Source organism: Talpa europaea (assembly GCF_964194135.1).
Source record: "Talpa europaea genome assembly, chromosome: 5".
Lineage (NCBI taxonomy): Eukaryota > Metazoa > Chordata > Mammalia > Eulipotyphla > Talpidae > Talpa > Talpa europaea.
In genome coordinates, this window is record NC_140071.1 from 30,313,778 (window position 1) to 30,325,633 (window position 11,856).

The following is an 11,856-nucleotide window of genomic DNA, read 5'->3' on the forward strand; positions in this document are numbered from 1 at the left end:
ACAAAATTTTTTATATAATGCAAGTAAAATTTTCACTGATAGAAAATATGTATATACATGCTCATCAAATATGAATTGTTAATGATCACCTGATCACAAACATCTCTTCGCTCCCCTTATACATAATATATATAATTTGAAATCATCTTTCATATGAATTTTCTACTAGAAAAGTTCAGTCCATCATCACCTATTTCCCATGGTATTGAAAGTAGAAGAATCTTAAAAGTAGAATTTGCATTTTAATAACTAGGAATTAACAGGATCTACGTAGACTAAAGAAGTTCATGAGATGTCCTAATTCTATTGAACTTAGTTCTGTGAGCTCAAAGGCTGGGAAAACCAATAAGCCTACTTCACAGCAAACAAAAATATCATATGCAATTGTATCTCATAACTAGAAATGATGTCCTTACAGTCATGCTAGCAATTAGAAGCACTTATTATTCGCTTTTCTTCTCTTGCCTGGATGACCAGAAAACAAAAGTATGGCTAGTTCCAGTTAGTGGAATATAAAAAAAAGTTATAAGTATCATTTCAAAATGAGATGTTGAAAAAACTCTGATCTACTGTCTAGCTTGCTCAAAACCTTACCATGACACTGGGAGCTCTATGTTTTTACTGAAAAAAACACATGATAAGATCTTAAAAAAATCACTTGAAAGGGAAATCCTCCAGAGATGTAAACTTAGGCATTAAAATTTCAGGGTTTGGGCCTCCCCAGTGGCAAAGCAGTTGAGCGCTGGGCTGAGAAGGTGCCGGCAGCCTCTGCAGCACCAGTTCAATACCAGCCGCTGGCAAGGGTCCCACATGGTGCGCAGACCTCTCCTGCCATACCTGCTGCTCCCCTCAGCAGTGTATTTCATCAGTCTGCCTGTTCTACTCCCCGCTCTGGCTCTGGTGGATTCTGTCACCCTCCCACACTTCTGACTATTCCCAGTGCTTGTGTAAATAAATAAATCTTTAAAAAATAATAAAATTTCAGGGTTTATTTGATAGCTAAGAACAACTTAGAAGCCATTTTGATTATTTTAATTAATATGTAGTAGGTAATGGAGATGTTGGAAATTAAGTGATTGATTTGGCTAAAGGATTCTAAATGTCATTTTGCTCCACCATTATTCGCAAGTTATATTTAAGACACTGGCATTGCTTTCAGTTCACTATGTTACAGTGTAAGATGTCACACTTTTGAGTGGGCATTGAACTCAAAATGGTACTTTTTTGCTGGTACTTATGGTAGTTATTTAAAAACAGAGTGGGGTTTGTTTAGCAAAAAGCCACAGCTGACCATTAACTACACATTTTCAGGCCAGCTAATTCCAGAAACTATAACAATTAATTGTTTCCCCTTATCACTTATTTTCTGATATGACTGAAAGGAAGTTGTGTATTGTTAGTTACAAAATCTACCTAGCAAGGCAAAGTTTAATGCCTTTTAAATAGTGAAAGTGAAAACTTCTTTAACAGACTGTAAAGATGTATACTCTATAGGGAGAGGCAGAAGTTTCTAAATAAAATAGTATAAATTATTTAGCCTTACTTAGTGCTAATGGATAAACATGGGAAAAAACTGAAGCTATTTCTGGCAAATGTGCCTAGAATAAATACTTATAAACATCCATTATTTTCATCAGTATGAAACATTGCTAATGGTTAACACTAAGATATTTATGCCTCGAATTACAAGATGTTTGGAACAATTGCTTAGTTATCACAAAAATAACCAAAATTATCACCAAAATAACATTATCACCAAAATAACATTTAAATCAATGCTCATTTCTCCAAAGACGTACAGATGACCAGTAGGCACAGGGAAAAATGTTGATCATCACTCATTGTAAGGGAAATAGAAATCATGACCACGACGAGGTTTATCTCACACCTGTGATAAAGGGCCATATCAAAATATTGCTAAGTATGTAGAACCCTTTTGCACTGTTGGTGGGAATATAGGACTGATCCCACCTCTATGGAAAACATTATAGAGGTTTCTCAAAATATTAAAATAAATCTACCATATGATTAAGCAATTCCACTCCTCGGTGCTTACTAAGAGTGTACAAGAATACTAATTCAAAGGGGTATATGCACTCCCATGTTCCTTTCAGCCCTATTGACTAATGTAAGATATGGAAACAGCCTAAGTGCCCAAAGACGGATGAATGGATTAGGATGATTTGGTGTATGTACATAATGGGGTACCTATGTTCATTGCAGCACTATTTACAACAGTCAAGTAATTGAAGCAATATAAATGTCCAAGGTGTAGGACAAGTGGATTAAGAAAATGCAATACTACCATTTATAAAAACAGATGAACTCTTGCCACTTGTGATACTATGGATAGAACTAAAGGAGACTACGCTAAGCATAAAAAGCCGGAAAGAGACAGGTTAAAAAGAGATGGTTTTGCTCACAAGTGTAATATACAGAAAGAAGACAGAATCAGACAACACCAGACCAAAATCAAACCTAGAAATTTGACTTATAAACTAAAGCTACCAGAGGGTGAAGGGGAAGAGAATTGGGAATGAGCACAAGGCACTAATGCCTGTGGACTATGGGTGCCTTGGTGATGGGCATGGTGTAGTTTCTTACACCTGAAGAGGTGAGAGTCTGCCTGAATAACATACGATGTGTAAACCAATATTACCTTTAAAAGTTACACGAAAAATATACACACAAATAATCAATGCTCAGTATATCTTGTAGAATGTTAAGTACATTGTGCACCCAGCAAAAAGTTCAACACTTTTCATAAGCATGATAATAAAGGCAGTAATTGCTAATAGATTTTTGCAATAACCTAATGTTGAACCTCTAAACAATTGTGCATAGACTGCCTCAGTTACTCTTAGACGAATCTCAGAAGGTGACAGGCCATTTTTAGTGCAAACTGGCATTCAATTTTGTTCTTTGTTTAACTAACTATAGTGTTTACAAGGTCAATTTGTTTTCTATATACAAAATACTAAATCTTCCTTATCCAAAGGAGACAAGAGAGTGTTCCTGCCTTTCTGTAACTAGAGATTGAAATCAGGTTAGCATCTTGGGTAGCAATCCTTACAGATAAAGATGTGTTGTCCAGCTGAAAGGGAATATGGAACATTGCTATAATCACAGAGCAATAGACTTTGGGAGTGAGAATATCATTTGAGAGGAATTAATTTATCTCCACAGAGTAGAGAAATAGGTGGAAGTTCTTTCACCAATCAGTAGGGAAGCAAAAGCATGAAGATCAGTGGACACAGATGACCAAACAAATAAGAACGAGACTTCACACATCTGTTGTCATGCACACCATTTTTAACCCAAAAAAAACAAGCCTTTCTACATTTAGATTTAAGTCAAGTTCAAATTTTACCCATTGTTTATTATGAAATCACATAAACTCAAACAAAACTTGTTTATGCTGCCCTTTATTGCCCAGACAGATGGTGATCAATGGATTTATGGAAAACCAAGTCTTTTCATTGCTTCCCAAGCAACCTCTTATGCATATTTTTAGTATTTCCTTAAGCATTCTAAATAATAATTTAAAGCAATGAAAAAATAATTAAGTAGACTACTTGAGCCCAAATTTTGGTTTCTCTCCAAATACTATATATCATTTAACCTCATTTAACCTCTGAATGAATCTTCATGTGTATAGTGAAGATAAAACTACCACCTATTTTACAGTATTGCTGTAATTATGTGCTAATGAGTAAAATAATCCCCAGTGGCATATTTTTATCAAAGAAATCAGTAGAAAGAAAATGGAAAATATTCTCACCATCTGATTATATGTCAAAATTTATGAGAAATGTCAAAAGTCTCACTCACTGAAAATACTGAAGATGTCAATTTATACTTGAAGTGCTTACAAGTAAGATAAATTTCCCAACACATTTATGTTGATTTTATAATATTGGTTATACTTTGCTGTGTGTCATATGCATTAGCATTTAATGCAAGAAACACAGTATGTAGGAACAGATAGACTGAGGTTGAACCTGTCTATATGCAAGTTGTCTAACACCTCTCTGTTCTATTTTTTTGATATCTGTAAAATAATGATTCTTAAGATTTTTATGAAGTTTAGCATGAAACTCTTCTTGCTGGCAAATGTGTTACAACAAACACATCATATTAGTTAATTTCTGTTGATGTGCATTCTTTCTAATACTATTAATTTCCATGTCAGATGTGGATTTCAGACTCACCTAAATTTCTTCTAATGAGACAATCTCAGGTCTTAAATTCTTATACTTAAGATATGATACTTTAAAGAAGTGGTTCACAATTTGTAGCCCTGGATTCCTATTGGAACCCAAGTTTATTTCTATTAAATCATATGCACACACATCCTAGTCTACTGATTGCATGAACAATGAAGCACACACACAATTTTTAACTATGTCCACAGTCATTTCTGTTTTTATATACTTTTTAAAGAGATAATAATAGTTTTTAATTAACTTAGGAGATAATAAAATTGTCAAAACCAGTTCTAATGTTGAAAACCTGGAAACCACTAGTCATTACACAAACTAAAGCATTTCAAAGTTATTTTTAATCTCATCTGCTTCCCCCATACTCTGGTTATTTTTATAGCTCCCTTTTTGTGCTCTTATTTTACAGTGTGACTGCTCATGTATATTTGTTCCAGGGCTAGATTTCTAATATGCTTAGAAGTGTGTACTATCAAGTTAAAAAGGACCTTAAAGTCATCTAGTCCAATCATCCATCAGATGCATGAATTGCTCCTACTTACATCTACATCTGCTTTGGCAGTACCTTAAATATACTCTAGACATTAGCCTATAGCCAAACATTAACTCTGACTCCAAATGGAAATGTTAATTCATCAGCACTTTTAAAACTTCCCACTTGTAACAAAAATCCAAATTAAAGTGTATTTAACTGCTACTTTCTCAAGATGACTGATTCTCCATAAGATATAGTGAGCAGGCTCATCATGAGTACCCAAGTCATTCTCATGTATTAAATTAGATGCATAGGAGCTATATTAACTCTTTCAAATCATTAGGGCATTTAGTCTACTAAGTGAGTTAAGTGTAGTAGAGAGTTATTCACCAGATAGAGGCATGAATAATAGATTGACAAGAAGTAAAATATATGGAGTCAGAAATAAATGACCTATATAAAAATGATGCATTTTAGTACATGTTAAATACAAAAAGAAACAGATTATTAAATACTGTGAGCCATCATCTAAATGGATTTCATCAGAAATTTAAATCTATAGTCACTCACTCTTTGAAGTATCACATTAAGAGAGAATTGCATTGCCTGTTATAGACCTCATATTGACTGAGAGGTTGTGATAATGACAGTCATTAAAAATAACTGCCTAGTCACACTTAAAATGATAGGCATTAAATTTGTGTTGATTAACCATTAACTTCCTTCCTTAAGTTTTTAGCGATGCAAAATGAAAACTACTAAATTTAAAATTTCTCTTTCCTTCCCTTCTTTTCTCTTTTTTCCCCTTAAGAGTCATACACTATTTTTGCAACTTTAACAATTAAACAATGCATGATTAAAATACTCTCTGTACTTAGACATAATGGATCCATATCCAATAATTTTGGATATTAAAATAAGGAATATTGCTTTTCACAAAACATTTTTTTCAATCTTCTTGCATTCATTGCTTTTGAAATTAAGCATGTCCTATATAATCTAGAATCAACATAGGCACTAAGAATGAGCTGGCAATATGTCTTTATAATAAAAACAGTATAAATTTAGAATTTTCTAGTTCCTATGAAATGAATTAAATTATAGTTTCTTTAAATACACAAAATAATGTCACTTATTAAAATAGGTTATGAGTATTTGAAATCTCTAAGAGACTAGTTGTGGTAGTTCCAAGGAATGTAACAGATGTGCACAGTTCTCACTAAACTTGCCATATAAAGTATTCTGTATCTGTTTTTTATTACAAATTATCACAAGTACAGGGACTTGAAAAACCAATTTATTATCTTTCAATTCTGTAGGTTAGAAGTCCTGATATCCAAAATGGGTCTCACCAGGCAATAATCAAGGTATGTATACACTGCATTTATCTTCTGGGAACTCGACAGAAGTCTCCACTTACTGCTTAATTGGGCTATTAACAGAATTCCATTTCTTGAGATTGTAGGATGCAGAGCCCTGTTTCCTTGCTGCCTCTTGACTTAGGATCTTCCCAGAGGCTACTGTCTAAACTTTCTTCCTCCATTCTCAAAGTCCCATTATCAAGTTCATCTCATGCTCAGATTTCTATTCCTTCTTTTTCCATCCATGTCATCTCTCTCAGGAAATGTTTCTCCATTTTAAGGATTCAGGGTTATATTTGATCCACTACATAATTCAGGAGAATTTCCCCATTGTAAAGTATATATTCTAATTACCTCTGCACAGTCTCTTTTGCCTGGAAGGTAACATTGTAGGGTAAAGAAAATATCAGGCTTTTCTGCCCTTCCGCCATCAGGATAGATGATGGATCCTTGTCTTGAATGCATGCCTGATGGCGGGCACCTGGAGTAGGGTGTGGGCATGGGTAGATGGGATTCAGCTGAGCTAAGACTGTGCTTTTAAGGGCGGCGTCAGCAGCAGCAGCAGCAGCAGCAGCAGCAGCAGCAGCAGCAGCAGCAGCAGCAGCAGCAGCAGCAGCAGCAGCAGCAGCAGCAGCTTTAAGGGCGGCGTCAGCAGCAGCAGCAGCACCAACACCAGAAAGCCCAGATAGAGTAAAGACTTGCTGGGGGCTGGGAGGCCTCAGCACGAACGCCAGAAAGCCCAGATAGAGTAAAGACTTGCTGGGGTCTGGGAGGCCTCAGCACGAATGCCAGAAAGCCCAGATAGAGTAAAGACTTGCTGGGGGCTGGGAGGCCTGCCAGCCTCCCAGCCCCCCAGCCAGCACCCCTGCCTGCCATATGCCTGGTGAACCCCAATAAAAGACCTGCAAAACTACTGAGGACTCTGACTCCTCCTTTACCTGGTCTGCATGGGATCAGAGAACCTGCACTGTGGCCAGTCCTGCCTTTACAAACATGTATACAAATTCTGTGGATTTGTATATGGAAAAACATAGAGGGACATACTTCTACTTACCATGTTGTAGTGGCACGATGGGCCACTGAGCAGGTTTTCTGATCCAGCAGACCGGGGTAAAGGAGAAGAGAGTCCTGGAGCCCTCGGTGGCTTTTCAAGCTTTTATTGGGATTTACCAGGTACTTGGCAAGGCAGGGTTGCTGAGGAACCGGGATGCTGGAAGCCTCCCAGCCCCCAGCAAGTCTTCATTCTATCTGGGCTCCCCAGTGTTCACTGGTGGTCTCTGCTGCTCTGCTCTTTCGTGGTTCTGCTTCTGCTTTTCTGTTTCTCTGCTTCTACTGCTTCTCGTCTTCTTCTGGTGTCTCTTCTTTTTCTGATGTCGCCCTTATAAGCACAGTATGAGCCAAGGTGAATCCCATCTTCCTATGCCCACACCCTACTCCAGGTGCCTGCCATCAGGCATGCTTTAGGGACCCCAGGGTTCCATCATCTATCCTAATGGAGGGCAGAAAAGCCTGATACTTTTACCTTACCCTACACATTATTCTATGATGGTAAGTTGAAGTTGTTGAATACAAACACAGGGGTGATGGCCTATAATCAAATACTTCAAACTTATTTGTATGATAAAAGAAATTGTGTAAATAGTAGTGTGATTTAAAACATCTATTTAAAATAAAGAGGAAGGGCCTCCCCGGTGGCGCAGCGGTTGAGCACTGGGTTGCGAAGCTGCCCGCGGCCTCTGCGACGCAGGTTCAATCCCCGGCTGCTCCCCGGCCACCAGAGGAGGGTCCCACATGGCGCGCAGACCTCTCCTGCCGCCCGCTGCTCCCCTCAGCAGTGTACTTCGGTCCTTCTGCCTGCTCTGCTCCCCGCTCTGCCTCTGGTGAATTCTCTCACCCTCCCGAGCTTCTGACTGTACCCAGTGCATGTATAAACAAACAAACAAACAAATAAATAAATAAAACATGCCTCTATTAAAAAAAAATAAAATAAAAATAAAATAAAGAGGAAAATTGAAGTATCATGATAATAAATTGATTCTGGTTGCAATCCCAATATGTTAGGAGGTTTCTCATAACAACCAATTAAACAATTATCAGATACAGCTGGGTGACCTATAATTAAAAACATTCTTGAAACTATTTACTCTGAGAAAGCATTAGATTCTACACATGAAATACTCAGTCCCACAAGACTTCACTTAACTTCAGATGCCAATCATAGGTTACAAACTCTGCTTCTGAGTGACTGATTATGAATCAGAGGGTTCCATGACCTTCTCCTTGGGTTTGATTAATTTTCTAGAGTGGAACACAAACTCAATAAACACATTTACTAACTAGATTACTGTTTTATTATAAACGGTATTAAAGGATACAAGTCAAGTCAGATGAAGAGATAGGACAAAGTATGGTGACAGTATGAAGCTGTCATTTCCTCTCCTACCACCCCATTCTCCTTCATGTCCAGGTGTTCACCAACACAGACTCTCCAAGCCTTGTTCCTCTTTTAAATATTTATAATGACTTCATTATATTTGCATAATTGTTTAATGGGTATCAGCAACTGATTTAACCTTCAAGAGACCAGGAGGCAGGGCTGTAAATTCCAACCCTGGCAACCAACTTTTAACCTAAGCTATCTCATTAACATAAATCTAGTTGTGGTAGATCGGGGATTATTATGAATGCCAAGTCATCTGTTTAACCAGTATGGCTTCAAAAAATATTCAGGAACTGAGGACAAGAGATCAAATAGATTCCGATATCACATTTACCACTCGATGTATTTCAAGAATCTTTGGAGCTGTAAACCAAGAAACTTGGATGAAAACCAAATATATATGAGAAATTTTTAAGTGACCAAATATACATTTCTTATAAATCATAAAGTCACACATAATAAAAAAAAGTCAACAGTACACATTTTTGTTAATGATATAGGAAGAATGGAAGGCTAATTGGAGTATTTACAGTGGATATTCATCCATTTAGCCATTGAGCATCTGATTTGATTATAAAACCAAGTCCATTTTTTTCCTCTTGGTAACTAAACTCTTTCCTCACTATAGGGATCAGGAAGACCACAGTGCAGGTTTTCTATGATCCAGCAGACCAGATAAAGGAGGAGCCAGAGTCCTCAGTGGCTTTTTGCAGGCTTTTATTGGGGTTTACCAGGAACACAGTAGGCAGGGGTACTGGGAGGCTGGCAGACCTCCAGCCCCCAGCAAGTCTTCACTCTATCTGGGCTCTCTGGCGTGCTCTCTGGCGTTCTCTCTCTCTCTCTCTCTTCTCTCTCTCTTCTCTTTTTCTCTTCTCTCTCCTCTCTCTCTCTCTCTCTCCTCTCTCTTTCTGCTGCTTCTTTCTCAGCTTCTCCTATCATCCCCATGACACCACCCTTAAAAGCCCAGTCTTAGCCCAGGTGAATCCCATCTACCTATGCCCACACCCTACTCCAGGTGCCCGCCATCAGGCATGCATTCAGGACCGCAGGTTTCTGTCATCTATACTAATGGTGGGAGGGCAGAAAAGCCTGACATTTTTTCCTTAGCCTACATTCACTCTCGGTTCAGATGCTTTGAAATAAAACAGAAACTAGGCCTCTGTTGGCTAGGCTTGAACCAAGTGGCTAGGCTTGAACAATTCAATGTAATCCATCCACTTAGTCTCTTAGCTAAGCTTATCTTTTATGAGGTCTACCTAAATATTTTTTTAAAGATCTATTTATTTATTTATTTGTTTGTTTGTTTATTTGTTTGTTTATTTATACAAGCACTGGGTACAGTCAGAAGCGCCGGAGGGTGAGAGAATTCACCAGAGCCAGAGCGGGGAGCAGAACAAGCAGACTGATGAAGTACACTGCTGAGGGGAGCAGCGGGCCGCAGGGGAGGTCTGCACACCATGTAGGACCCTCGCTGGTGGCTGGGGATCGAACCTGCACTGCAGAGGCTACAGACAGCTTCACAGCCCAGCGCTCAACCGCTGCACCACCAGGGGAGACCCAGTCTATCTAAATATTAAAAAAACAATATTTTGAATATTTAGATTTTTTCCTGACCCTCTCCTCAGAAAAGATGAAACATCGACTTGTTTTTAGAAGTCACAAAATTTGAAGGTATTACAAAATGATTATAAACATTTATGCAAAATTTTAAATGAAAACTAGCAAATGAAATGCATTAAAATAATATAACACAATTAGATTTATTTGATAAATGAGAATATGACTTAAAGCTAAAATACATTGGGCCTCCTTGGTGGCTCATGAGGTTGAGCTCGGCACTCTGAAGCTGTCTGCAGCCTGTGCAGGGTGTGTTCAATCCCTGGCTGCTCAGGGAGATACCCATGTGGCACTGCAGACCTCTCCTGTCTCGCCTGCTGTTCCCCTCAGCAGTGTTTTTGGTCCATCTGCCTGTTCTGCTTCCCACTCTGTCTCTGGTGAATCCTCTCATCCTCCAGCACCTCTGGCCTGTACCCCAGTTCTTGTATGCATAAATAAATCTTTAAAAAAAACTTAAAAATATTTCAATTTAATTGTTTTATCAAATATCTGTCTCAAGAGTTTTTAAAGCTCCAGAATATATTGACTTTGAGCATAGGAATTATTGGGCCTAAAATTGATTTATGCATAATGATTTTTTAGTAAGATTTTAAATGAAATACAGCATAGTTACATTACATACAGTTTCTTTAAAAGAAAACCAATGAAACTTCACAAAATGAATGTACATATATAACAAGCTCAGAGCCATAAAAATATACTATCAGCACCCCAGAAACTACTTTCCTGACACTAGCAACACACCTCATCATGTAAACTCTATCCTGACTTCTAACATCATTAATTAATAGCATGTAAGAAAATTGTGCAAGTGCCTAGTGATATATTTTCCCCCAAGGGGTATTTATCCTTTCTTCTCATTGAGTGGTTGTTCCTCATTATCTAATCAATAATGAATTCAGGATTTTATTTACTTCTCCTTCTGCTTCTCATAAAATTACAGTTTCAGTTTCGAGGGCTTCACTTTCCAGAATTGCTAGCTTCCTTGTATGTTCTTCAGTGTTCTTTTCCTAGGCACAACCTGAACTCTCCAGAAAGACTGCCAAGTCACCATTCTCCATATATAGTATTTTAAAACCCTAGCCAGAAAGTTTCAAACACTGGAACATATCTTCAGGAAAAAATGATCACACGTTTGATAAATCTCAAGTGCAATTTTGTTACTTCAACCATATAGGACTTTAAAAACAAATGAACAACATCATGCTTATTTCTGTTGCTTCTAATGGCAATGCTTTCTCCTGGAAAAAAGCCAAGATGATCAACCTCTTGATGGCACTCAGAGTCAGAAATGATCACAGCAAATATTGGCTTTCGATTATCAGTTTGACTCTGAGGTTCTCCACACTCTAGAATCTTAATGCTATTACTCTTAACTTCAGTAGCATTCTAATCTTTTCTTTCTTTCTTTTTTTTAAAGATTTATTTATTTATGCATGCAAGATCTGGGGTACAGGCCAGAGGTGTGGGGGGTGAGAGGATTCACAGAGACAGAGTGGGGAACAGAACAGGCAGATTGTGGACCAGTGATTGAACTCACGCTGCAGAGGCTGTGGACAGCTTCATTGGTTGCGTCTTAACCCCTTGTGCCACCAGGGAGACCCCTAATCTTTTCTAACATAAACTTTTCAGTTTGTTTTTGTGAGAATATTTGACGGCATGTTGTGAAATACCATTCACTAACATGGAAACCTCTATGTGTTTTATTTTGTGTAAATGATACAATTCCATTGACCTTGGCTT